The sequence below is a fragment of the Equus asinus genome, chromosome 2, assembly GCF_041296235.1.
Source record: "Equus asinus isolate D_3611 breed Donkey chromosome 2, EquAss-T2T_v2, whole genome shotgun sequence".
Lineage (NCBI taxonomy): Eukaryota > Metazoa > Chordata > Mammalia > Perissodactyla > Equidae > Equus > Equus asinus.
Genome location: NC_091791.1, coordinates 71,388,314 through 71,414,733, shown reverse-complemented (window position 1 = coordinate 71,414,733; position 26,420 = coordinate 71,388,314). Strand labels below are relative to the sequence as shown.

Genomic DNA, 26,420 nt, shown 5'->3' with positions numbered 1-26,420 from the left:
TTACGGTCATTGGCCGTTGGCTACTCAGCGTGACCTTCAGCCCCTCTTGCCCCCGCCCCCACCCCAGGGCTGGGGGTGGGGATGGGGACGGGGACAGGCCTGAAACTTCCAAGGCCCGAATCGAATCGCACAGTTGGTTTCCCCGGCACCCAGCCCCCACCCTTAGGGCTTCTCCAACACTCACCTCGTTAACACCAGTTCAGGTGGCGTTGAAAGGGGCTTGTTAGGAATAACACCAGACAAACCACTTCGCCTTTCTGGCTCTGGACTCGTTTCAGGAACTGAGCCCTGAAGTAATTCTCCTAACCAAAGATGCGCCATGTGGCTCTCGTATGGGCAATCACAGGACTTTTAGGCACTCGGTGCCAGAAACCAAGGGAAGACATTTACTGTTATAGCCCCAGGAGCGCACAGCATTGAGAGCACTAAGGTCACGGGCAAAGCTAGATTCCCCTGTTCTGAAAACTTACTGATTCCGGGAAAGCTTCCTCTTTATGGCTTCTGGCTTCAAGGGGCATATGTTTTACCCGGGGCCAGCCACCTACCTGCTTCCGTTTTACCTTTCCTGGCGTGGCACCAGCTGCTCACTCCACCTGTCCTTGGGCCCATAGTTCCGAGTTAGCCCTGCTTGAATCATGTAGGGGAATCTCTCGCTTCTCAGGGGCTGCTGTATCCTGCAAGAGGGTCATCAGCTCACCTCCCCCACTTTTTGGCGCTTGGAGCTCGGTTTTCTCCTGTTCCCGGCCTGTGGAGGCCCCTAACTCACAGCGCATGTCCCTCCCTAGAAGGGGGTGGGGAACGGGGCATTCTGGTACACACAGTGAGGAATCCTTCAGCAGTCTGGACCCTGTTTCACAGGTCCAGGGCTCCAGACGTCTTCCGGTCTCTCCCTTTCCTGAGACCTCCTTCAGTTCACACTTTCCTTCAGAAAGGTTTCCCTTGTGGGCATTCCACACCAAGAACACGGCTCCACTAGGGAGCAAAGATTCAGCCTGCTCTCCTCCTTCCTGCCGAGGTCACCGGGGCCTCCCGGAGCCAACCGGGGGAGGGGGCTGTCCCTCAGCCCCATCACGTCTCATCTGTGGTCAAGGGAAACTGCCACGGCTCGGTCTTCTTCGATCCCGTCCCTCCCTGGGGACGGTTCGGACAATCCTGCCACCAACGCCCTTCCTCTTGGCAGTCCGCACACCGATTAGCCCCCGACATTGTGGGTGGCCTCCTGGCCCCTCGGTGGGGGCCGGGGTTACTCACCCATGGCATATGCCCCCTCTCCCTCAGGATACCTTGAGGAGACTGGCGGGCCACAGCGAGCAGGGCGGCCTGCCTTTTCATCATCTTGTCTTCCTTTGCATCCTCAGCTTCAAGTCGGTTATGGAGCACCCTCCGTGCAGCCACTCGTAGCTGTGCGGGACTGGTAGCAGGACGGATCGCCAACTTTTGGAGTTTCCCACGGGTGTCTGGAGCACTTCTGAGATCTGAAACACGGATTCGGGATCACTGTACTGCCCCGGGCCTCCAGGTCCCAGTTTGTGTATCGCCTGAGGCAGTCCTGCGGCCTCTGGAACAAAGTGTGTGGGTGTGGTGGGGTGGGGGTGGGGGGGGTGGGCGCGGGGCGGGGAGGGGCGGCTCGGCTTTCCCCAGGGCCCTATTGGACCTGTCTGAATTTAGGCCATTTAATGGGTGGCCGGCTTACTCTTTTCATGGCTTTCAGAAGCAGACCCCGACAATATCCTCCCTTTCCTCCATCCCCAGGATCATTGGGATTCCACCCTGCCTCGCTCTCTGGCACAGCCTGTCCACCAGGCCTGCGGATGTCCGATCCTGGGTCATCTGCCTTACCCGCTTGTTCCCTGGCTTCGAACGGAACGGATGACTTTGCCTCAGGCATGCTAACCTTCTCCTCCAGAAGCCCACAATTCGTATGGGGTGAGAATTCATATGGAGTAAGTATAATAATATTGCTCATAATGTTATTTTTATTATTAATAGCTAACAATTATATAGTGCTTCCTATATTCCAAGCAATATTCTAAGTGCTTTCTCAATGTTAACTCTTTGAATCCTTGCAATTCCCCCATGAGGTAGGTATTATTTCTTTCAAATGAGGAAACTGAGGCACCAGAGAGAGGCTAAAACCAATATGTAACTGATAAATGAATTCCTCGATAAGGCTGAGTAAATGCAGGCTCTTTGTGTTCGGAGTCTTGGCTCTTGATACTCTATACCTGTTCTCCTGCAAGTCCTATGAAACTCAGAAGCTTGTACCGTGGTGGTGAGGCACAGGGGCTTTAAGCACACTGCTGAGTTCCAGAGCTGACTCCACCCTTGGCTTGGTAGTGAAAACAGTCCTGGATTTGAGAAGCTCAGTATCTACTGCCCTCTCCTCTAGGACCCAGTAGAGGTGGGGGATACAGATGCAAATGTTGGGAGACTTTTAAGTTCTAGGGGCAGGTTGTATCCAAAGAAGCTGAGGGCCTGCAGGTAACTTCTCCTCGCCAGTTTAGCACCTCCCCTACCCCTTCAGCCCCCATCCATGCAGAAAGGCAGCATGAGCCTGGAATCACTCAGGCCTAGATGGAAATCCTGGCTCTGAAATGCACTGGCTTTGGGTAACAACTTAGGCTTCATGATCAAGAAGGTAAAATCAGAGGAAGATGGTGCTGTTGAGTGAGCATCCCAGCAGCTGAGTTAAACGGTAACCAAAATGACTGCCTGACTCAGGGGCATAAGGCTTTAATGCACACACACTTCACATGTCCCAGGCACAGGCTAGACATTCTACACGGCTCCTCCCTTTTCATACTCCCAATAGCCCCAGGAGTTGTGTTGTTCTATACCCACTTCACAGATGAATAAACTGAGGTTCAGAGACCTTAAGTAAGTTGTACCAAAAGTTGGGCTTCTTTGAATCCTTGTTACCATTATGGGCTTAACTGTATCCTCCCAAAATTCATATGTTGAAGACCTAACACTTAGCACCTCGGAAGGTGATTGTATTTGGAGACAAGGACTTTAAAGTGGTGATTAAGTTACATGAGGCCATTAAGGTGGAGCCCTAATCCTGTCTGACTGGGGTTCTTGTAAGAGGAGGAAATTTGGAATCACAGGGAGACATCAGGAATGCGCTCACACAGAGGGAAGAACATGTTAGCACAGTGAGAAAGTGGCCATCCACAGGTCCCCTACTATCAGCACATAATCAGGAAGGGCAAAGAGGTTTTCTGGTGCCATTTTGTCCCGAGGCTTTATCTCATATTTCGTAACTCCTAGCAGCTCTGAAAAATAAATGTTATGAATGTGGAAATATCAATGGATCTGGGACTTTTTCTTGCATTATTGTCATTTCTCAGAGGATCAGAAGATGTCATAGGCATAAGCCTGTCTCTCCTAAGAAGGCCTGGAAAGAAATTACAGAAAGTGTAGAAGGCAGGAGCTACTTCTACTATAGCTCATTTCCAGATTCGGGCTAATATCAGATCTTCATTGGATTATTAATGTTTCTTGAGAGTGCAGCTTCATCAAATTTCTCTTCCCTGCCTGGGCCTTCAGCAGCTGATACGGTCATCAGCTGTCTAGCTTGTGGCCCTGCATACCTATGCCTTACCTATTCATATGTCCAAAGTGACATGAAGCTCAGGACGCCATATTTTCTGATTTATGGTATCATTTTTGGAAAAGTTTTATGAGGTATAAACAAAGCAAACTAGTTAAAAATCTAACAATCCTTTTTATTTGAAGAGAATAAGATTATATGCCATTAGAACTCCTCTGCAAAACCCAGGACATATATCTCACAACTTGCTTGACATTTTTTTTTAAAGATTTAATTTTTTCCTTTTTCTCCCCAAAGCCCCCCGGTACATAGTTGTATATTCTTAGTTGTGGGTCCTTCCAGTTGTGGCATGTGGGATGCTGACTCAATGTGGCTGGATAAGCGGCGCCATGTCCGCACCCAGGATCCAAACTGATGAAACACTGGGCCACTTGCAGCAGAGCACGCTAACCTAACCACTCAGCCACGGGGCTGGCCCCCTTGCTTGACTTTTGATAGGTAAGAAGGAGATAGAAATTCTTACCAGTGGCTATCTGGTTGCTAGAAACAGAAACTGCCTTTTGTTAACATAAGCAAAAGAAATATCTTTAAAGGCTATGGAATGACATATAAAATTGAGGGAAAATAGAACTTCAGGAAGAACCAGAACCAAAAAATAATGAGAGATACAGAGACAGAGATAGAGAGTGGGGGGGAAGGGAAGAAGGGAGGGAAGGATGGGTGGAGAAAGTGATAGAGTTAATTGAACAAGGTGGCCACAGCATAGGCTAAGGGAGGGGATGGGAGATTGACAGTAGTCCGTGATCCCAGAGAAGAATGTATTTATATACAAATGGAGGAAGGATACTGGACAAGCAAGTATAAGTGATTTTCACTAACAAAGCATTCCTAAATTACTCATAAGCATTACGTGACTCCCTGATTGTCACATGCACAAGTATTGCTCCATGAAATTCCTGCTTGGGGACCACCAAATGTCATCTATTTACACTCAACACCCATTTCCATCTCCTTGTACATTCTTTCTTGTGTTGCAGTACTTCCCATACTTGAGAGGGCTAAAAAGAACGTTTCCAAAACTCCCTTGATGCCACGGTTCCAGAATTGATTTAAGTTCCATCAATGTAATGCAGTTGCATGAGATTTGAAAGGCAGAAGGGGTAGTGAAGGGCAGCAGGGACATTTCGTATATTTATTTTCCGGCATTAGTAGGAACTCCAGGCCCTGGCAGGCATCAGTTTTTCCAGTGGCCAAAAGGCACTTTGCACTGCCTAGTCACCAACCTCATGGTCAGGGGCACGGAGACATCAGCCAGAATTTCCTGCAGTTCCCCCATCTCTGGACTACATCTGCTGAGGCCTGACCCTGAGCCTGAGCCTAGCAGCAGACACCAAACTCCATTCTACTAGCCCTTGCAATAATTCTGTGGATGTCTAATTTCCTATAGTAAAGCCCTTTCTAGTGGAGATACTTAAAGTAGTTTCTGTTTCCTGCATGCACCCTGAATGATACAAGTATCAAAAAGCTCCTTCAGTATCAATTTAATTTCCAGCTTTATTGCACCTTCTTTCAGTGCAATGATATGGTTCACCCATCTTATGGCTCCTTTCCTTGCACAGATGACAGAGTTTTCTTGAGTAATTGAGCAGAGCTTCCTCTGACTTTCCTACAGGTGAGTTGAGTTATTTTGTTCCTTGAGATCACTCCCATTTCCCAGAACTATTGTTGACTATGCTGCTTAGCTTCAGTGGTTTCTTTGTTGTGTTTCATCTCATTACTCCCAGAAATGTAGATGCCTCACCAGTGAAGAAAGACTAGGAGTGATGATTGCCTTGATGGCTGTTCTTTTAGGCCAGTTGGATCATAAAAGGCATACTTCTCCAAATATTATTATATCATGAAGCATTCTCTGGTGATAGCCCTTTGATAGGTACACTTATGGAAGAAGTTAGAGTTGGTATTATGCATTAGAATTTCAGTCACATAGTCCCTTGGATCTAGGAATCCCAAAGCTAGGGACTTATGTTACTGATATCTCACAAAAAATCCTCTCAGATTTACATATAAGTTTAGTGCAGGAATTTTTTTTTGGTAAGTGTCTTTAAAAATGAAAACAGCAAAACGATCATTCAGGGACCATTTAATTGAATTACAGTATATTCAATTGATAAAAGTATTCAGCTGTAAAATAACATGGTTGGCCCAATACAGGAACATTTCCAAGATGTAATATTAAGTGAAATGATAAGGATGAATTGCACAAAATATTTAGCATTTAGCAAGTTTTAAGTATGACAGGTGAAAAAATATGCATTGGTGTCAACTACACATCAACTGTTCACTAATTCCCCTTGGGATCAAAATACTAGGTTCTGAGGGTTTAGAGTGGGGGGGTGGTATATCATTTTGTGTTTCAGTGGAGAAAGAGAAACGTTACCAGGTATTTCAAACAGAGGGAATTTACAACAGGGGATTGTGGGTTGGTTATGCCAGGATTGGACGACTGAGAATGAGGGTATTCATTTCCTAAGGCTGCTGTAGCAAATTACCACAAACTTGGAGACTTAAAATAATAAGCATGAATGAAAAAAGAGAATGAAATATACAAAAAGAAGTGTATATGAGACATATAGGAAATGCTGACAATACTCAGTACACATGTAATCAACGTTTCAGAAGGACAGGAGGAAGAGAATGGAGCTAAAGCAATATCTGAAACAATTATGGCTGAGAAATTTCCAAAAGTGATAGAAGACTTCAAGCCACAGATCCAAGAAATGCTATGGATTCCCATGAAGACAAATACAAAACATTTAGAGCCCACCAAACATGGTATGGTCTAAGGTCTAAAGGGGTATTTCACAATAAGGAAGTGTGGGCCCAACTTTGCATCTCTTCATTGTGGGGCCTGTGAGTGAGGGAGAGGAAGAAGCAGCAATCATGGAGCAGGGCTATAGCATGGCTGCTGATGGGGGATAATTAGGAGGGAATGAAGGTAGCCTCAGAGGCTCATTGATCCCCTCAAACATTGCTTGAAGACCTGTAACTCAAGATTTGACAGAAAAATGGCTAAGAGTTTGCCTTCCCTTTTATCAAGGAAAAATAATAGCTATAGTAATTCTTACTTACAACTACTTATACAAAGGGACAGAAAACCCAACTCAGTGGGTATAGACCATGAAGAGATTTTGTTTTATGTAAGTGCAAAGTCTGGCAGCAGCAAGCCTTACAGGTGTGGGTTGATCTAACCATTCAGGTGTCAAAATCAAGGATCTGCTTTCATTCTGGCTCTCTGTTCTGCTTTACTTGGTGTTGGCATAATCTCTAGGCTCTACGTGGTAGTCCTCCAACTTCTCCAGGTGGGCACTCCTCTGCAATAGCAAAATAGCCATGGCAGCTATGTCATCATATCTGTACAGCTCCCTCTTTTGGTAGGTCCTTCTAGGAAGGAGAGAACATTACTAGCTAAGAAATTATAGCAGATATCTCCTCTCACCTCTGAGGCTCAGATTGAGTCTTATGCCCATCTTTGAACCAAGATCGTGATTGAGATACCACGTTAGTCTTCAACTAAGCAGAGACCAGGTTTAGAGTTGGAATTGGGGGTTAATACTACCAAACCACAGCACTGGGATGGGGGAGGAGTGGTCTCCACAAAGCAAAATATAGTTGCTAACAGTAGAAGTGGGTAATCACCAGAGGAGGAACAAATGCTGAAAGCCAAAAAAAAAAAAAAAAAAAATTAACTCAAATCACATGGCATGACACTTGACCCACTTCTCTTCCCTTTTCCTCCTGGGTTAGCTCGGCTCTGTTCTCAACTGTTGCTTGAATGCACCAAACACCACGCCCTTGAGGCCTTTGCTCTCCCCAGAGCTTTATCCTGGAATGCTCTTTCCTCAGACATTTGCTTGGCTTTCTCCCTTGTTTTTCTATTCACGGCTCTATTTAAATGTCACTTCAGAGAGGCCTTTGGTGAATTCCCTGTCAAAAATAGCAACTGCATTTCTATCTACCCCCATAATTGGCTTTGGTTGTGTTTATAGCATTTATCACTATTTGACATTATTTTATGTCTCTCTTTGTCCTCACCACTGGAACGCACTCTCCCTGAGAAGATTCTCTCTTGCTCATTGTTGTATCCTGGTGCCTAAAACAGTGCCCAGCATGTAGTAAACATTAAACAAATGTTTGTTGAATGAATGAATGCGTTAGAATCCAAGACCTAACCCCACTTCTGTAATCTTAAGCAGGGAACTGAAGCCTTTATTGCCTCTGTTACCTTATCTGTCAAATGGAGATGCTTTCTACCACAGAGCATTATTCTTCAAGTAAGAAAATGTGTGGGAAATGTCTGGCATGTACAGATCTTTGATATATATTATTCTCACAAACATATATATTGATGTATATATATATATATATATATATTCTCACAAAGCTTCATTCAGTGGACCCAATGAGGCCAGAATCCTTTATTTAAATCAGTTGTTATCGACCCTGGTGTCACTTTAGGATTACCGAGGGAATTCTTCACAGGTGCTGAGCTTGGTTCTCACCCTGAGTCTCTTATTTAATTGGCCTGGTGTGACGCCCAATCATTGGCAATTTTTAAAGCTCCCCAGCGGGGTCTAATATGCAGCCAGTGCTCAAGACCACTAGTTTCTAGTCATTGGTGGGCTGATGGCAGGGCTGGATGTGTAACCATCAGACTCATGGAAGCATTGTAAAACCTGGCCCTTCCAACACCTGGAAATCTCTAGAAGCCAGCTTGGCTTATTTTCTCCAGTACAAACCTTCAACGGGCAGACTACACAGATGATCCTTCCCACTGTGTTAGAAAGAAAAAACATCAGCCCTGCCTCAGATTTCTCAAATGATTTTTACATGTGCAAACCATGACCTGTTTCCACGCTTGTAGATGTTAGGGGGGAGAAAGGGAAGCTTAAAGGAGACCAGGGAGACTAGTGTGTATTTTCTTCTAAAGAAACTTTTAAAAGTGCAGAGAAACTGGCCTGGGACAGGGTCTAGGATCTAGATCTTATACTAACAGGGATGATGCATGTGAACAGTGCCCAGGACAATTCCTGGCCCATCGTAATTAGTGTTCAATTAAGCAAACTAGACTTGCCTAAGGTGTTATGATAATAATGACACAACAAACAATGAATCCTTTTTTTGAGCATCTTCCCTGTGTTAAGTATTTTAGGTAGGTAATTTTTTATCTCTACAACATTACGGTAAATCACTGGTTTTCTCCCCTTTCACAACTGGCAAAATTAGGATCTGAAAGCTTGCAGCTGGGAGAGGGAAGACTCAAGATTAGCATTCAGGGCTGACACCAAAGTTCATCTTCCTGCCTGTATACTCTATACTGTTTCTAGAATCCCCTTAACTCTCAAACTCTATGACTCGGAGCAACTTGGACCTTTTTCACCTGCAGTAAACAGAAAGCTTTTCCTTCACTTAAAATAATGTAAATAGTGATAAATGCTAGGAATACAACCGAAGCCAATTGTGGGGGTACTGGGTTAGAGATGCTGTTCAAACCTCATCCCATTCAGACCCTCTGACTATTGATAGGAGAGGGAAAGTGGAAGAGAGAGGTTTTGCCTGATCTTTGAGGCATACACCTGTGTGGAGAGAGGGGGCAGAAATGCCTGGTTTTCTGTTAAGAGGTAGGGCCATGGGAGGAAGCTGCTGCCCACTCCTCAAACTGTGCAAGTCCTCCTGATTCAGGGCAGTTCTACAGGCTCTTGTCTCTGCTTATCTGGAACTCTCTGCTCCTTGTGAACACCCACCATCACCTTTGCCTAGAAATTCCTATTCACCCTTTGGATCCACAGTTTAAGTGTCACTTCCTCCAAGAAGCCTCCTCTGGTTCTCCACCACTCCCACCCCTACCCTAAAACAAAATATTTTCACATCTTCTTTTGTTGTGTTTATGGTAGTTTGTAATTAAATAATAATTTTGAGTAATTGTTTAGCGCCTACCTCCCCTTTGTCAGCTCCATCAGGGCAGGAACCAGATCTTTCTGATCTACCTCCATATCCCCATCGCCTAACACAGTGCCAAACACATAGAAGGGCCTCAACATTTTATTTGCCTGGCTGTAAGTGTTACAATGAAGAGACCAAACTTAACCCTTCCATTTTTTCTATCTTTCTCAGGAAACAGAGGAAAGGGAACCTCTGCCACTCCAGTGCAGCCTGACATTCCTGAGATGACTCAAGACACAACTAAACAAATGGTATGCACCTGGGTATGTGGAGCTTGAGGGAGAGCTTCACTCATCTTTCACCTTCTATTCTCTGATGCTGGGTAGGGTCCTCCTTTCTGGTTTTTTTTTTTTTTTGGTGTTGTTCATTTATTTTTTTAATGATTGGCCCTGAGCTAATATCTGTTACCAATTTTTTGTTCTTCTTCTCTCAAAATTCCCCTAGTACATGGTTTTATATTCTAGTTGTAGGTCCTTCTGCTTCTGCTATGTGGATGCTGCTTCAGCATGGCTTGTTGAGATCCATTCCCAGGATCTGAACTGGTGAAGCCCTGGGCTGCTGAAGCAGAGCATGTGAACTTAACCATTCGGCCACGGGGCTAACCCCCCCTTCTTGGTTTTTGGTTTCCACCCACCACCGTGATGTCAGACTCTCTTTGACTTTGAGAATCTCCTCTGGCAGAGAAGGGAGGTAGAAACCTCTTCAAGTGTGGGGTGGTTCCTGCCTTAGCTGATATCGCTGCAGAAACCTCTCTCCACAACCTGGTCATGGGCTTGGCACCTGCCGCAAGAAATTGGACCTGTAGCATGTGCAATGGTTCTGAAGCCTGTGACCAATCCTCCCACTGCCATCAAAATAAAGGGTGGTTCTGAGACCTATTTCAACATTTTTTTTTAAAGATTTTATTTTTTTCCTTTTTCTCCCCAAAGCCCCCCGGTACATAGTTGTATATTTTACTTGTGAGTCCTTCTAGATGTGGCATGTGGGATGCTGCCTCAGCAAGGTTTGATGAGCAGTGCCATGTCCGCACCCAGGATTCAAACCAACGAAACACTGGGCCACCTGCAGTGGAGCGCACGAACTTAACCACTTGGCCACAGGGCCAGCCCCCTATTTCAACATCTTAAATTCAGCTTCCAGAGACTGAGGGTGACCTTTTCCCCAGACACCACATTTTAAAATGTAATGGGCTCTTTGATTTTGCAAACAAAATCTTGCAAGCAGTTAAATTACATTTTTAATATTCCCAGCACTTAGCCAGGAAAAGATGCAGACAGAATTGAAAAGCATCCTGAGGTTTTCTGTCGTTGTTTTTATTTAAATGCCCAGATTAGACCATAATTCATCTCAAAATGGCAGGAGGCCTCTTCATGCACTTCACACTTCAAAATGTCTTAGAAAATCATGTCAATTTTGGCAAGCCTCTTGCCATGCCAGAAACAACAGCAGATGCTTTTCTCCTTGAGTATCATCTATTGTGAATCAGATTATTAAAAAATACACCTTGCTCTTTTATTTTTGCCTCTGTTTTGAGGATTTTATGGCATCTCTGCAGTAATTGATTTGTGTCACATTCCTGCATAAGTAGCATTCATTGTCCCACTTTTTAGAAGGGGGAATTGAAGCAGAGGTGTGGTAAACCAACTTTCTTATGATCCCGGAGAAACTCACTCATTCATTCACTTGTTCATTCAGTAACCATGTCTTGAGAACCAGCTATGCCCTGGTCACTAACCAGACCTTGAGGATACATAAACGACTATCTCACAGGCCAGTCTCCAGATCTCTGGTAGAAGAGAGAGTCAATAAATGATTACAACATTCCACGATAAGTGCTGAGGTGGATAAAGGGGCCACAAAGAATCGCCCCTCAGCCAGCTCGTCTGTAAGAGAAGGCTTCCCACAAGAAGTGAAATATGAGTCAAATCTTGAAGGATGAGTAGGACCCCAACCATCCAAGGCCTGAGTGGCAAGAAGGGCTTTTACAGCAGAGGGAGCAGCATGCACAAGGCACAAAACAGCTTCGTGTTTTCTGGTTTTAGGTGGTTGGAGAAAAAGATGTATATGTGGGATTGAAAGAAGATAGGCAAGAACGAGAACGAGAACAGTCTTACATGCCAATCACGGGACGTGGACTTCCTCCTGACACAGTGGGACGAAAACAGTATAGAGTGTGTTAGTTAGTACTCACTCACTTACTTAGTTCAGCCTAATTCAGGTTCATACAAATTCCCCCTTTCCCTGTCTTTAGTGGTCAAAGAGAGTGTTGATCTATCTGAAGAAATATAAAATTATTAAAATCACTTTTTCAGACCCAAGGACCTCTTTGAACTGTCTAAAGTCATCCTGCATGCAAATGTGCATTTGCCTGGGTAGATTATCTAAAGCCTTCGTTGGATTTCTCAAGTGATCTAAAGCTCTAAAAAGTATAAGAATCACTACTCTGTTTATTTTATGAAAACTTTCAGCCCTTCCCAAAGTTGATTTTATCCAAGTAGAATTCTTTTATATCAATCTCTTAAAATTTACTGGTTGCTTGTTATCCATGTGGGTACCATATCATGTACCATTCTATTATTTCAAACAAAACAATTCTTCACATTTCCCAGCAGCAGGTTAATCCATGTTTGTTAACCAACTAAAACTGGACTTCTAATCTCAATTACTATTCTTTAGACCTATGGGATTTTCATACTTTCTATGTGAGAAGTTTGAGACAAAGGTACTATATTGGAGAAATACAGGTATTTGAATGTTGGGGGAAGCACAGATGATTTTCAAAAGTTAGAGTCATAATTCTATGGTGAGTTAGTTAAGATTATTTGGATTGAAATTAAGAGAAGAAACTCTACTAAATTTATTGGAAGGAGAGAGAAGCGTATTATGCTACCTAAGGTTAGAAATGTAACAAGTAACAGTGAAGTAAAATCAGGGACTTGAACTTCATCATGACGTCCTATATCTTTTCTCTTCTCTCTGCTGTTAGCTTCATTCTCCCTCTCTCTCTCTCTGTCCGTCTCTATCTTTCTGGACAGATCAGCCTTTTCTCATTTCCAGTACACAGTGTGTAAAACCTGTGAGAGTTCCTACCTCTCACACAGAATGATCTCTGTTTGTATATCCCTCTGTCTTCATCTCTCACAAATCGTTCCAAAATCACTGAACAATGAGTGCATTGGTCCCTTTGCATTAGATACCCAGTCCTGCACTGTACACTTAGATATGGCTGTTCTCTCCCTAACCATATGGCTCGGCAGGAGAGAAAATTGCTGGAAAAATGAAGTTGTGAAGATCAAACAATGGATGCCACTCTGTACATGGTAGGTGACAGAATGCCTGTCATGGCTGCCGGGACTAGGTTGTCCATTATTCTAAAAACATCTCTATTTTGCAGTAGACATGAGATTAGGATGCCAAACTGAGCTAGACATAACCTCTACATCTCCTTATAGTTCTGTGTCTACCATTCACTGCCTGATCTCAGTAAGTCACTTCCACTCTCTGGGCCTCGTCTTCCTTAGTTAAATTAACAGGACAGACAGAACTAGAAGTTCTTTATGGTCCATTACAAGGAGCCCATGAGCCTAAGACAATGTCACTATTCTTTCAGTCATTCTTTGTCAAGAACCTCAGGCTCATTGTCCAGAGGTTATTCCGTGGAGAAGTTATAAGCAATTCCTGAAGACCCTCCTCCATGAATCCCACTAGTATAGAACGTCAAGAAAAATCTCAACCAGTTACAAAAACCTTTTCTTTGTGAAAATCAGAAATGCAAACTGATTAAAGTCATGATTTCACCCTTCTCTTAAAAACATAGAAAACATTCAACACAGTAATTTACATCCTGGAAGGCTTCACAGATGTAGTCCTATAGCACTCAGGACTTGAAACCCATCCTCCAAGCTTTACAAAGCCAGACATTACAGTAAATCTCGCTAGCTGTATGGCCTCATCTTTGGCCAAGAGACTGGAGAAGATCTAGGTGGTGAATGTGTTGCCAGTGAGATAGTTGTGTTGTTTTGGTAGAAAACTCTAGAAGAGGATCTGCAGCCAGAAAACCCTACTGCTGAGACTTCAGCCTCCAAAGATCCCCCAAGCTCTTTGAAAATCAGGCCAGTCTCACAGCCTTTCCTGAACCCAGTGATGAAGAACGAGTCTGAAGAATCGGAGACATGGATCAAAAGGTTCAGGAAGCTAGAAGATGCCCTATACTTGTGTGATCTGAATAATGCAGGTGAAGTGCGAAGCTTAAAGCTAATAAACTTCTGTTTGTGTTTTAGTCTGAAAGTGGTGATCTCATTTTCTTTCACTTGTTAACAAACACAATTTGTATATAACCCACGTGCCTGGCACTGTGCTGGGCGCAGTCAGGGAATACAAAGATGGATCAGATGTGTAACCTCCACCAGGTTGCTTAAAGTTTCTCTGTGTCTCTGGAGGAATCCACTTCACCACCTGGGTCTAACCCACAGTCCAATCTTGCAATTCCCTTGATTGACATTTTCAGCATGCTTGCTAACAGACTGAACTCCAAACTTCTTAGCAAAGCAAAACCTGATCCTTGTCTACCTGACCAGTGTCTTCTCCTTCAGTTGCTATTCTCTCAGCATACCCTATCCTGTCAGAGTCAACAACGTGCCTTCCTCAAATGTGATTTCTCCTGTGGCCATGCCCTCCATCTGTGCTGTCTGCCTCTCCTTTACCTACCTCACCCCCTCCCAACTCCCCGTCTTGTCCAACTGGCTAATTAATGCCTAAACATATTTTACGTTGGAACTCCACTCCACTCCTCTGAGACTCCACAGGCAGATCTAGGCCAACCTTTATCTGATCACTTAGAGTTCATTAACATCCAGTATCATATTTGATATATTGTATTTTTTCAATCGAGGGCTTGTTACTATCTCACCAGTAGACTATATTCCCTTTTTATCCCCAGCATCTTGTGCAATTCTGTTCAACACTTTTTTTGAGGCAATAAGTAAATAAATAAATGTACATAAATAACTAAATCCAAGATGGGAGGTGATAAATGCCATTAGGGTGTGCTACGTGGGCATTCAGAGAAAGGAGGTTCCTTCCCATAAGGTGATCAGGAAGTCTCTGGTAATATGGGACTGATCATTAGAGATCAAGCGCAGTTTGTATACAAAGGGATGAAATGGAGCGCCCTCTCTGGCAAAGGTGCAGGTTAGCCAAGCAAAGTTATGTATGAAGCTCAAGGCAAGGAGTTTGCTTTGTATAAAATGTAAGGACTATTAAGAAGAATATCAAACGGTAGAAGATGGGACCAGATCCAGGAGGATCTTAGATGCCAGACCTGGAGATGAAGATTTCATTCAAAGATAGTGAGTAGTAGTGAGGGTTTCTAAGCAGGGGAGTGGTATGATCAAGTTGTACTCCAGAAAGTTGGTGTTTCTGTGCAGAATGAAGGAGAAATTGAAAGCAGGAAAAGGAGGAAGGAGGCTATCGGAGTGTCCAACTGAGAGAGAATGTAATCCAGAACCAGGTCAGAGGCCTGCAGAAGGGAGGAGCACATACAAAAGCACATGGGCTGAAATTGTTGTACTTAATCACACGCTGTGGCTCGTGAAGACTTAGTGTCCCCTATGTGGCTCTGGAAACATGAAACTTGTAGAAACAGAGATAAGAGTGGTTGTTTTCAGGGGACAGGGGGAGATGTTTAAAGGGTACAAACTTTCAGTTTTCAGATGAATAAGTTCTGAGGATCTAGTGTACAGCATGGTGAGGCTAGTTAATGTAGGGGAGGAAGACATTTCCTCTTCCCAAATGTGGGTTCGTCTGGCCGGAGAATGAATTAAATTCACCTGAGACAGAATAGCAAGAGAAAATTAAACAAAGCTTTATGAGGAACCATGGCCCGGGGCCTTTCTTCCCGAAGGAAGAAAGGGCACCAAAGAAGTGGGGTGCACAGAGTGGTTATATATCCCCAAACAGGGTGTTTCACGTATGATTGAAATGTCCCTTTTACAACAGTCACGAGCCTGCTCTGTCAGCACAGCCCTTGATGGAGGCAGATAGGTCTGCTGTCTCAGTGAACGCTGCGGGGTGGCAGGTGTGTTGCCTCGGGGCTGGGGGATCACAGATGAGCGCAGCAATCAGTTCCTTGACTACAGAGAGGGAGGCACCTTTACAGATAGAGATTTACCTTACAGATGTAAATGTGTCCTAACAAAGGGCAAGTTCCACTCCTCAGAGCCTCCTTCCCTGTCCCACTTTATCAAAAGCAATCAGCCTCAAATAATCCTGATGCCAAAGAGACATATCTTGGGGTGGCCAATTTCAGGTCCCTACAGTCCCGCCTTTGAAACTAAAAGTTTCACAATCCAGAAAGCTGAGTGGTAGATTGTTTCATCTCACTGAACACATTTCTTAGTCCTGGTAATAGATCAGTCCAGTTAAATTCATTTTAGAAGGTGGCGACGCAGGTGGGCTCCCAAAGTTAGGCCTTTATTTTGGAAGCAAGCAATCAGGTGTTTAAGAAGTATTTCTATGGAAATAAAAAGAAAAACAAGGTTAATGGTTGGAGCAAATTATAAACTAGTTCCTGAGTCCAGGAGGCAGCCAGTCAAGAAGACTTCTGGATGTCGGAGTGAAGCATCTTTAGCAGCTTGAAATGTCTCTGATGATGTCATCAGGCATTCAGATATCTTTCTGAGTGGCTTACAGCTTACACAGCAGCAGACAGGAATCTCTCAAGTTTTTATCAAGTCATTCAGCTTTAGTTTGCAAGGCTTCAGGAAAAAGAGCAGGTTCAAATCTCAATGATTCCAAATGAAAATGAGGAAAAGATTGAAAACATTAGTTTGGAGATTTGTAACCAGATATTTCAGCAGAAGAATTCAGGATCCAGTCCAGTTCACAGGTGGAAAAAAACCCTCAAAGACAGTTAACAAAGCTAGGATCTAACATCCACAAATGTGTCTTATAGCTTTTCACTGAAACGTAGTTCTTCTCTCTAAAATCACCCTCATTTTTACCAAAGATAGCCAAATTAAGACTAATTCGTTTGCAAAATAAGTTTAGTTTCAAGAAACTTGGCCCAATTATTTACATAAGTGCAGCAAGAATAGCAGTTGATCATATAGGCTCTTACATCTGCTTTGCTGAAATTTTTTATGAGGAATCTCAGATTGAACTTTAAAGACCTCTCGAGGCCAGGAAAGCCACGCCAAGGACTTGCTGTCAGATTTTGCCTACAGTACCTACAGATTTGGGTGGACTCCTCTCTTCTTGAGTTCCCCCAAAATATTCCAAGTTTCCTTACATCTGCCAGATAAGCAAGCTTCCTTACTTACCGGGTAAGATTGCCATAATCTCTATACACAAGGTACCAGGCCCATGTTTCCAAGTGGCTTTATTTCCAGAAAGTCAACCTTATTCCTCAAAGGCAGTATTGTCATATCTGAGTCTGTACGTTTCTCTCAAATATGACATTCCAGTCAAAGCCTTGGTAATACAACCAATGCCCTGTTATAAGGAGGACAGATTCTTATTGAACTTATGCAAATAACAATATTGCCATGAAACAACCATACTCACTCACTTACTAGGTTTCCAAATTCTGGAGGGATCAGGTAGGGAGAAAAAGATAAATGTTTCAGTTTTGCTCATAATGGTATACTATCAGTAAATTGCAGTAAGTCATAGTCTGCCTAAGAGAAAAGATTTCCTTAAATCTGAGGAAACAAAACAAAACCAAACATCAAAAGAATCAACAATATTTCAAATAAAAGTCATAAAAAGTCATAATCATCCTCATCAGTTCACACAGTCCTGTATAATTGATTACTGTGCTTAAGCTCCTGTTAGGAGGATCTATGAGGTTATCCGTTTCTCCATTAGATTTCTGTAATTTCTTACCCAGTCCAGTTCTGTGATCTGAAAGTTTATCAGAAAACTGTAATCCAGAGTAAGTGTCAGAGTCTTTTCCATGAATGTCTCTGAAGATGAGTGTATTTGCAAAAGCAAAGAGCATCAGAGTAAAACAACCGACTGTAGGCAACAAAAGACTTAAAAATGACAATTGACAGAGAAACTTATTATTTCTGATATACAACACCTTAAAATGATAGTTAGAATTATGGCTGATAGCCAGGACAGATCAGAATTTTAGGAATGTTATCTAATTTTCAAAACACTTATATCAGTAATATTTACCCACATAATACCACTTAGGAAAGATTATCATCGCTTATCTGATAATGCTTCCAATGTAAATTAAGCTACCAAGGAAGCCTAATTAGTTTAGAATCTTCCACCTTACAGGAAGGGAGAACAAATGTCTCTCCGAAGTCCCAGGGGCCGTCTGAAAATCCACAGAGAAATCCTCCCCCTTCTACCAGGTTAAAAGACAGCCTTCATTCGGGACTTGAATATTCTTGAGGGAGAAGCTTGTCAAAAATATCAAAAGATTTGAAAACACTTGTTCAAACAACGCTCACTGTCAGACAATGCTCAGGTGTCCATTTAAAGTGACAACAGAAACAATCAAAAGTCTTGAGTGACCTCAGTCATTATACTAACAAAACGGATTTGTCTTTTAGGTAGACTTACTCAAAGGAACACCTTTTATAACCTCTTTATCAAGAGCAGACCAAAAGTTCAAGACAATTATCCTTTGAGAGAAAACCAAATTTTAATTTCTGTACCACTTTACTTTTTCATATTAAAACCCATTTACTTAATTAGATTCATTTCAATCTTAGCCAACTTCACCAGGCATAAAACTCCTTTCAGAATTTCTCCTTCACAGACCTTCTACAACTTTCTTTTTGCCTTCAGAATTTGTCCCAAAGTCTTTCTTTTTTTTTTTTCCACCTAGTACTTTAGGACAAGTTTATCTTTTCTTAACCCATCAAACAAAAATATTCCATTCTTCATACCTTCTTTACTAAAAATTTACACCTTACTTTCCTTAAATACAGAGCTGTTTTTCTTATTAATTTCTAGCAGCTTTAATCACATATATTAGAACTCTTTAACCTTTAACAAACCGTAGGAAACACGAAAATGGTAAGCAATTATGAATTGTCTTTTATATCAGCCTTCTAAACACTTTTCATAATTTCTAGAAACACCCCACACTTTACAGTAAAAGACCCAAAGACTTTTAGCCTCTCTGCAATAAGAAGGCAAAAGTAGATAAACTTAGATACGTTTAGCAATAATGTTTCAGTGTTCTATCCAATCCAAAAATGACCCAGATACTCAGATTTTTTATCATTTAACTTAACTTGGCAAAACTGAAGATTGTTACCAAAAAGAATTTCGAAGCTGTTTTTTTTCCCCAAGTATACAAACCATAAAACAGTTATTGTATCCACTTTTATCTATTTAAATCATTTGTTCCCAACAATTATATTCAGATTACCTACGGAAACCTCATGAGACATCAGACAAAACTGATCATTTATAGCTGTTATTTTGCTGACGAATTTCTAACAGACAACCTGAGCTTATTTGACTAGTAAACACAGGCTTGCATGCCTGCATCATATGCAAATACCTACAACTCTTGAGGGCATGCATTTTCAATCAAACCAACAACTTAAACTTTCATTAAGCAAAGATTAATCTATGTCATGTTAACTTGAAAGACATTTGGGTTAATACTTCTTAGAGAAACTTTTTTGTAAGTGTTTACTTTAAGTCAAAGGAATAGAGCTCTTTAGAAATTGTACCATCTGGAGGTAAAGTATCACACATTTGTAACATATATAGATACAGACAGACATATAGAACAAAGATTTTCCTTAGATTTGATTTAGGTGTTGTCATAGCAGACCACGGTGAAAAAACTTGTTTTCCCAGTTTTTTTTTTTCCTTTCTCTCTTTCTTTCTTTCTTTTCGCCTTAGCAATCTGGCTTGGGATACCCCCTTTGTTAAGCAATTGCAATCACAGCACGAAGCCAACCAGAGTCTGGAGGAAAGGCTGCAAATTCGGGAACTGATTAGGGCCTTTTCAGAAGCTCAATTTCCCGTGTCTCTTTTGATTTTCTTTTGTTATTGTGGGGACCTGGAATTGGCCACCCCAAGATATGTCTCTTTGGCATCAGGATTATTTGAGGCTGATTGCTTTTGATAAAGTGGGACAGGGAAGGAGGCTCTGAGGAGTGGAACTTGCCCTTTGTTAGGACACATTTACATTTTTAAGGTAAATCTCTATCTGTAAAGTTGCCTCCCTCTCTGTACCAGGAAGAAGAAAGGAGATGACCTTCTCTCTAAAAACTCTTAATCAATACCAAAGACAAGGACTTAAAATCTGCATTTTATTGTGCTACTCTGGTAACCTCCTGGAACTAACTTCCCTCCCCCTCCCAACGCTGGCATTTCTTAATGATTAAGCATCTTTCCTTAGGCTAGGAACTGATTGCTGAGCTCACCTGTGACCGCCCAGCTCCAGACAATCGACTTGCCTCCAGCTACGCCCTCTGAGACAGCAGACCACTACCTGCTGTGTCCATCAAGCACTGTGCCGACAGGGCAATCTTGTGACTATTGTGGGAGGGACATTTCAATCACATGTGAAACACCCCGTTTGGGGGTATATAACCACTCTGGCACCCCACTTCTTGGGTGCCCTTTCTTCCTTCTGGAAGAAAGGCCCCGGGCCATGGTTCCTCATAAAGCTTTGTTTAATTTTCTCTTGCTATTCTGTCTCATGTGAATTTAATTCGTTCTCCAGCCAGACGAACCCCTATTTGGGGAGAGGAAATGTCCTCCTCCCCTACAGTTTTGGCGTAGTTGGCAGGCTGAAATTTCCCTGGCTGGACACTGCTTGCTCCTAGACTGCTGCGGCTGAGAGATCCCAGACCCCTGACGAGAGCCGGCAAGAGGTAAGAGTTCTTACCACATCAGTCTCCCGGATCTCTGCCTGCAGAGTCCAAAGGAAGCAAGAGTGATGAGGTTTTTGCTCTTCTAAATTTAGATTAGCAGGAGAAAATGTTGGTGGGGCTAGCTTCTCGGATTCAGCGACTCTAGGATTTGAGTACTCACTGGTTGTAGATCCTTTTCCTCCCAGAGATAGACTTTTCCTTGTCTCTGTCTTTTTGTTTGTCATACAACACAGGCATCTCTATAAGCCTGTTGTCTGGGCTTTTTGTCTTGTTCTATGTCTTGAGAGCTTGGCTTTGTGACCTTTCTGGTCTCCGCCATTGGAGGATGCATGTACCGGCATGCATCTTGGCAGCCAGTCACATAGACTGGGGCTCTGGGAAAGTTTGTCTTGAGAGCTTGGCTCTCTTTGTCTGGCTGTGTAAGCTCTCGGGGAAGTTTGTCATAAGAGGTCCCAACTGCTTTCATAAGGGGCCTTTGTCGTCTCAACATTTGTTGCTTGCCTTTACTTTCTTAGGCTATTTTTGGGAGTGAACTTTCTGGATCTCTTTTGGGGACGCCTCTTTGTCCTTGGTTAAGCTTTGGTTGAGTCGCTGTTAAGATCCTACTCGTCAAATCAGCCAGACGATGGATCATTTAAATTCGGAAAACTTCTAAATTGGGGAAAAAAATTGTGAGAGCTCTCATCATAATTTTTATTGGTATCTATGAAAAAAAGCCAAATTGAAAAGGAAACACAAGAAAATGGTAACTAGGTTTAAACCCTGACTCAGGTTATAATTGAACTGGTGAAATATAAAGGTCTATGTGTTAAGATTGTAAAGGTTGGAATGCTTGAGCTGATTTTCTTTTTATGAAGAGGTTATATCAACTTTGCTTGAGTATGTTTTAAAGCGTCTTTCTGGGAATGCTTCCTTATGCAATATTATAAGACTAAGACCTGTTAAGTCCTGGCCATGGGTCCTGCTGCCATGCTGCAGCTCTTCACTGCCCATAGGCCCTGTACCCACGCTATTTGAATAGAGGAACGCTATTTCCAGGCCCTGAGCCCAGGAAGTCTTTCTTTTGACTCCTTGGCTGCTGAGCCAGCTTGCTTCACCAGCTTGGGAGCCGAAGTTCTAGTTTTCCTTGTGCCTTTCTCTTTTTCAAGGATGGATCTAAATTAACTGCTCCATCGGGAACCTTCTCAGACAGCTGTATGAATCCATGTTTGCTTGCCCATGGCTACTCTATGGGGCAAATCGTGGCATTCAGCCTGAATAGAATCAGTACCTTAAGCCTGAGGGTGATGGAAAATGAATTAATCCATTCCTTCCTGACTCTATCTGTAATAGACAAATTTTACATGGGCACGGGTCTGCCACTTAAGTCATTAGGATGGTCGCCAATCTCCAAGACTCCTGTGGAAGGTTTCTTTTCCTAAGGCTGGATTGGGATCCCTTCCTCTGGCACCTGATCACTCTCTGAACTGTGGGTAAGTCCCAATCAGGACTCCGGTTCAAGGCAAGTACCAAACTCTAACCTTTGGTTGAGTATGGGAACCCCTTCTTGGGAGAATGGCTCCAGGATGCAATTGGGTAGAATGTCCCCCAGACCGGAGGAAAAATTCTTCACGGTTTTTCTCTGTTCTTTGATCTTTGGGACAACTCACCTGGCACTTAACGACTGCCAGGCATAATAGGGAAGGCGTACAAGAGATGCAATGCAGAGGGATGCGCCCCATCATCCCTTGCTATAGGAACCCCACAGGCAGAACAATTAGGATGCTGCCCTAGGTTCGGGAGATTTTCAAGGTAATGGACCCTTTTCTTTCCTCTCTCTTAAAGTGATAGTGACCATTTTTGGGCTCTTTTTGAGCTTTGCAATTGAGAAACAAAGAAATCTTTAAAGTGTGAAAGGCTCGACCTCTGGGAGCCCCCACTCTGGTTTCTGGGCCTGATCACCCCAGCAACCACGTGGGGTGCCCTCTCTTGGCGATCGACTTGTTAAGCATTTTAGGTGCCTACTGAATTGGTTATGACAATAGGAGACCTGTGGTTTATTCTGTGAACTGTCCTGATGGTGTTGTGTGCCCCTGCACGGGAACTGCTGTGTGACCTCTATCTCGATAACCCTTGGGGAAGAGGCCATGAGGGTGAGGCCTGATCTCTTTTCCATTGTTCTCCAGGCCTTTGCCTCCTGCTTCCCTGCCTGGCTCACCTGTGCTGGCTCAGGGACTAAGTGCCCTGGGCTAAGTGGGATTTGACTAGATCTTATAACTATGTTGATGCCTGCGGTCAGGCGCCTTTGCACCCTTTCTCTGGCCTTGTCAATTGGACACCAGCTTTACCACCATGAGGAATGCCTCAAGCATCCTAAGAGACTCACCCCCTGGGTGGATTTTAAAGTTGGAAACGCTTTCAGTTGGATGGCTTATGCCCCAGAAACTCCAGCTTGGAGAAAACTTGAGGAGTTTCTCTGTCCCTTTGTGATGTAGTTGGACAGGCAGGTCAATCTAGAATGTCATTAAGTTAAACCCAGTAACTTCCAACTGTCCTTGGAAAATCCTTGCAAGACTGGACATACAGCTCTAGAGGCAGTTCAGATTCCACCCAGTTCCTTTATCTCAAAAGGATTATCATCTCCCCTCTCCAGGAACTACTATCTAGACCATCACTAATCCTAAGACTGAAGGAAAAAAAAAAGAGGGGAAAGGTCATAAGTGTGCCCTTGCTGAGAAAAAAAATCTAGCGTCTTGAGTGTCTTCTCCAGAAAAATTAGTAAAAAGGCTCAGAACAAAATTTGGATTCATAACTAGGGAGTTTTGTATTGTACCAGATTCATGGAGTGATTTTTAAAACAATTGCTGTGGAAGTGCTGTGTCTGTGTGTGTCTATGTGTGTGTGATATTTTTACCCCGGGTGATATGGCCCAAACTAAGAGCTCTGTTTAATTGGATTAAAGTCATAAATTCTAAATGCAATGGAAATTAACCCAATGTCTTTTAAGTTAAGATGATATGGATTAATCTTTGGTTAATGAAAGTTTAACTTTGTTTGTTTGATTGAAAAGGCATGTCCTAAAGAGCTGTCAGTATTTGGATGTGATGCAAACATGCAGCCTGGGTTCACTAGTCAAAAAAGTTCATGTTTTCTGTTAGAAATTTGTCAGCATAATAACTTTAAATGATAGCTGTTTGTCTAATGTCTCAAAGTTTTTGTGGGTAATCTAAACATAATTATTGGGAACAAATGGTTTAGATATAAATGAAATAAGAGTTTATAGATAACTTTTTTTAGCAATAATTGTAGTTTACGGTATGTGTATTTAAAATAACTTCCAAAATCTTTGGTAACTTGAAATTTTGAAGTTTTGCTAGGTTAATTTAAATGATAAAATTCGTTGAGTAACTAGATCATTTCCAAATAAGATATTAGACATTAATTATTAAATGTAAGTTTATCTACTTTTGGCTTCTTATTGCAAAGAGGCTAAAAACATTTGGGTCTATTAGAAAGTATGCCTTGTGTTTTATTGTGAAGTGGAATGTTTCTAGAAATTATGAAGTGTTTAGAATGCTGATATAAAAGATAATTCTTAATTGCTTAGTTTTTAGTTTTTTACTATGGTCTGTAAGGGTTAAAAGTCTAATTAACACATGTAATTAAAGCTACTGGAAATTAATAAGGAAAATGCTCTGTATTCAAGGAAAGTAAAATGTGTGTTTTTAGTAAAGACGGTATAAAGAATGGAAATATTTTGTTGGATTAAGAAAGATAAATTTGTCCTAAAGTACTAGAAAGTAAGAAAGAAAGCATGGGACAAATTCTGAATGTAAAACAAAGTTATAGAAATTCTGAAAAGAGTTTTGTACCTGGTCAAGTTGGTTAAGATTGAAATGAATCTAATTAGGTAAATGGGTTTTAATATGAAAAAGTAAACTGGTACAAGAATTAGAATTTGGCTTTCTCTCTAAAAATGATAATTTTCTTAAACTCTTCGTCTGCTCTTGATAAAGAAATTATAAAAGGTTTTTCCTTCTGAGTAAGTTTCCAGAAGAAGATCTATGTTTGGTTAAGATAATCTCCTATGCAAAAAGACAGAGGTCTCTCTATTAAGGTTTTTCTTTTTTTTGCTGTTGATACCTGAGCATTGTTTCACAAATGTTTTAAAACCTTTGATATTTTTGACAAGCTTCTTCCTCAAAAATATTCAAGTCCTGAAATAAAGGCTTTCCTTTGACCTGGATGAAGGAAGAGGATTTCTCTGGGGATTTTCAGAGGGCCACTGGGACTTCACAGAGAAATTTGCTCTCTCTTCCTATAAGGTGGAAGATTCTAAACTAATAAGGCTTATTGGTCTGTTAAATTACATTGGAAGCATTGTCATATAAGTGATGATAATCTTTCTTAGCTGGTATTATGTGGGTAAATGTTATTGATATAAGTGTTTTGAAAATTATATAACATTCCTAAAATTCTGATCTGTCCTGGCTATCAGCCATAATTCTAACTATCATTTTAAGGTGTTGTATATCACAGAAATAACCAAGTTTCTCTGTCAATTGTCATTTTTAAGTCTTTTGTTATTTACAGTCAGTTGTTTTACTCTGATGCTTTTTGCTTTTGCAAATATGTCTCATCTTCAGAGGGATTCATAAAAAGGACTCTGACACTTACTCTGGAATACAGGTTTCTGACAAACTTTCAGATCATAGAACTGAACTGGGAAAGAAAGTACAGAAATCTAGTGAAGAAACTGAAGACCCCATAAAACTGTTAACAGAAGATTAAGATCAAGAACTGATTATATGGGACTGAATGAACTGAGGATGATTATAATTTTTTTATGACTTTTTTTGAAATATTGTTTTTGATGTGTTGCTTTGTTTTCTCAGATTCAAGGAGATCTTTCTCTCTTTTTCTCTTATGCTAACTATGACTTACTGCAATTTACTGATAGTATACCATTATGAGCAAAACTGAAACATTTATCTTTTTCTCCCTACCTGATCCCTCCAGAATTTGGAAACCTAGTAAGTGAGTGAGTATGGTTGTTTCATGGCAATATTGTTATTTGCATAAGTTCAATAAGAATCTGTCCTCCTTATAACAGGGCATTGGTTGTATTACCAAGGCTTTGACTGGAATGTCATATTTGAGAGAAACGTACAGACTCAGATATGACAATACTGCCTTTGAGGAATAAGGTTGACTTTCTGGAAATAAAGCCACTTGGAAACATGGGCCTGGTACCTTGTGTATAGAGATTATGGCAATCTTACCCGGTAAGTAAGGAAGCTTGCTTATCTGGCAGATGTAAGGAAACTTGGAATATTTTGGGGGAACTCAAGAAGAGAGGAGTCCACCCAAATCTGTAGGTACTGTAGGCAAAATCTGACAGCAAGTCCTTGGCGTGGCTTTCCTGGCCTCGAGAGGTCTTTAAAGTTCAATCTGAGATTCCTCATAAAAAATTTCAGCAAAGCAGATGTAAGAGCCTATATGATCAACTGCTATTCTTGCTGCACTTATGTAAATAATTGGGCCAAGTTTCTTGAAACTAAACTTATTTTGCAAACGAATTAGTCTTAATTTGGCTATCTTTGGTAAAAATGAGGGTGATTTTAGAGAGAAGAACTACGTTTCAGTGAAAAGCTATAAGACACATTTGTGGATGTTAGATCCTAGCTTTGTTAACTGTCTTTGAGGGTTTTTTTCCACCTGTGAACTGGACTGGATCCTGAATTCTTCTGCTGAAATATCTGGTTACAAATCTCCAAACTAATGTTTTCAATCTTTTCCTCATTTTCATTTGGAATCATTGAGATTTGAACCTGCTCTTTTTCCTGAAGCCTTGCAAACTAAAGCTGAATGACTTGATAAAAACTTGAGAGATTCCTGTCTGCTGCTGTGTAAGCTGTAAGCCACTCAGAAAGATATCTGAATGCCTGATGACATCATCAGAGACATTTCAAGCTGCTAAAGATGCTTCACTCCGACATCCAGAAGTCTTCTTGACTGGCTGCCTCCTG

The 26,420-nt window shown here is 42.0% G+C and overlaps 3 long non-coding RNA genes across 7 annotated transcripts in view; 2 read left to right on the top strand and 1 right to left on the bottom strand.

Moving 5' to 3' along the window:
- Nucleotides 1–21,738, bottom strand: part of LOC139041195 (uncharacterized) — a 28,524-nt gene extending 6,786 nt beyond the window's left edge. The window contains exons 1-2 of one of the 2 annotated variants that reach the window (XR_011496006.1): nt 20,573–21,738; nt 1,284–1,475 (exon numbers count right to left, since the gene is read on the bottom strand). This is a non-coding gene — a long non-coding RNA (uncharacterized lncRNA). Of the gene's footprint in view, nt 1–1,283; nt 1,476–19,959; nt 20,053–20,572 lie in introns of those variants that run through there. The other variant, XR_011496005.1, reaches the window with a different exon arrangement.
- Nucleotides 1,432–17,072, top strand: LOC139041198 (uncharacterized). Of its 4 annotated transcripts, none has more exons than XR_011496016.1 (5): nt 1,432–1,568; nt 1,753–1,943; nt 5,173–5,225; nt 9,725–9,804; nt 13,580–17,072. It is a non-coding gene; the product is annotated as an uncharacterized lncRNA (long non-coding RNA). The 4 variants fall into 4 exon arrangements; XR_011496014.1 differs by lacking the exon at nt 13,580–17,072 and adding an exon at nt 11,596–11,856; XR_011496017.1 differs by lacking the exon at nt 5,173–5,225 and having other exon boundaries at nt 13,580–17,071.
- The window catches only part of LOC139041194 (uncharacterized), a 28,046-nt gene continuing 21,770 nt past the window's right edge, over nt 20,145–26,420 (top strand). Inside the window, exon 1 of the long non-coding RNA XR_011496004.1 lies at nt 20,145–20,412. This is a non-coding gene — a long non-coding RNA (uncharacterized lncRNA). The remainder of the gene's footprint in view (nt 20,413–26,420) is intronic.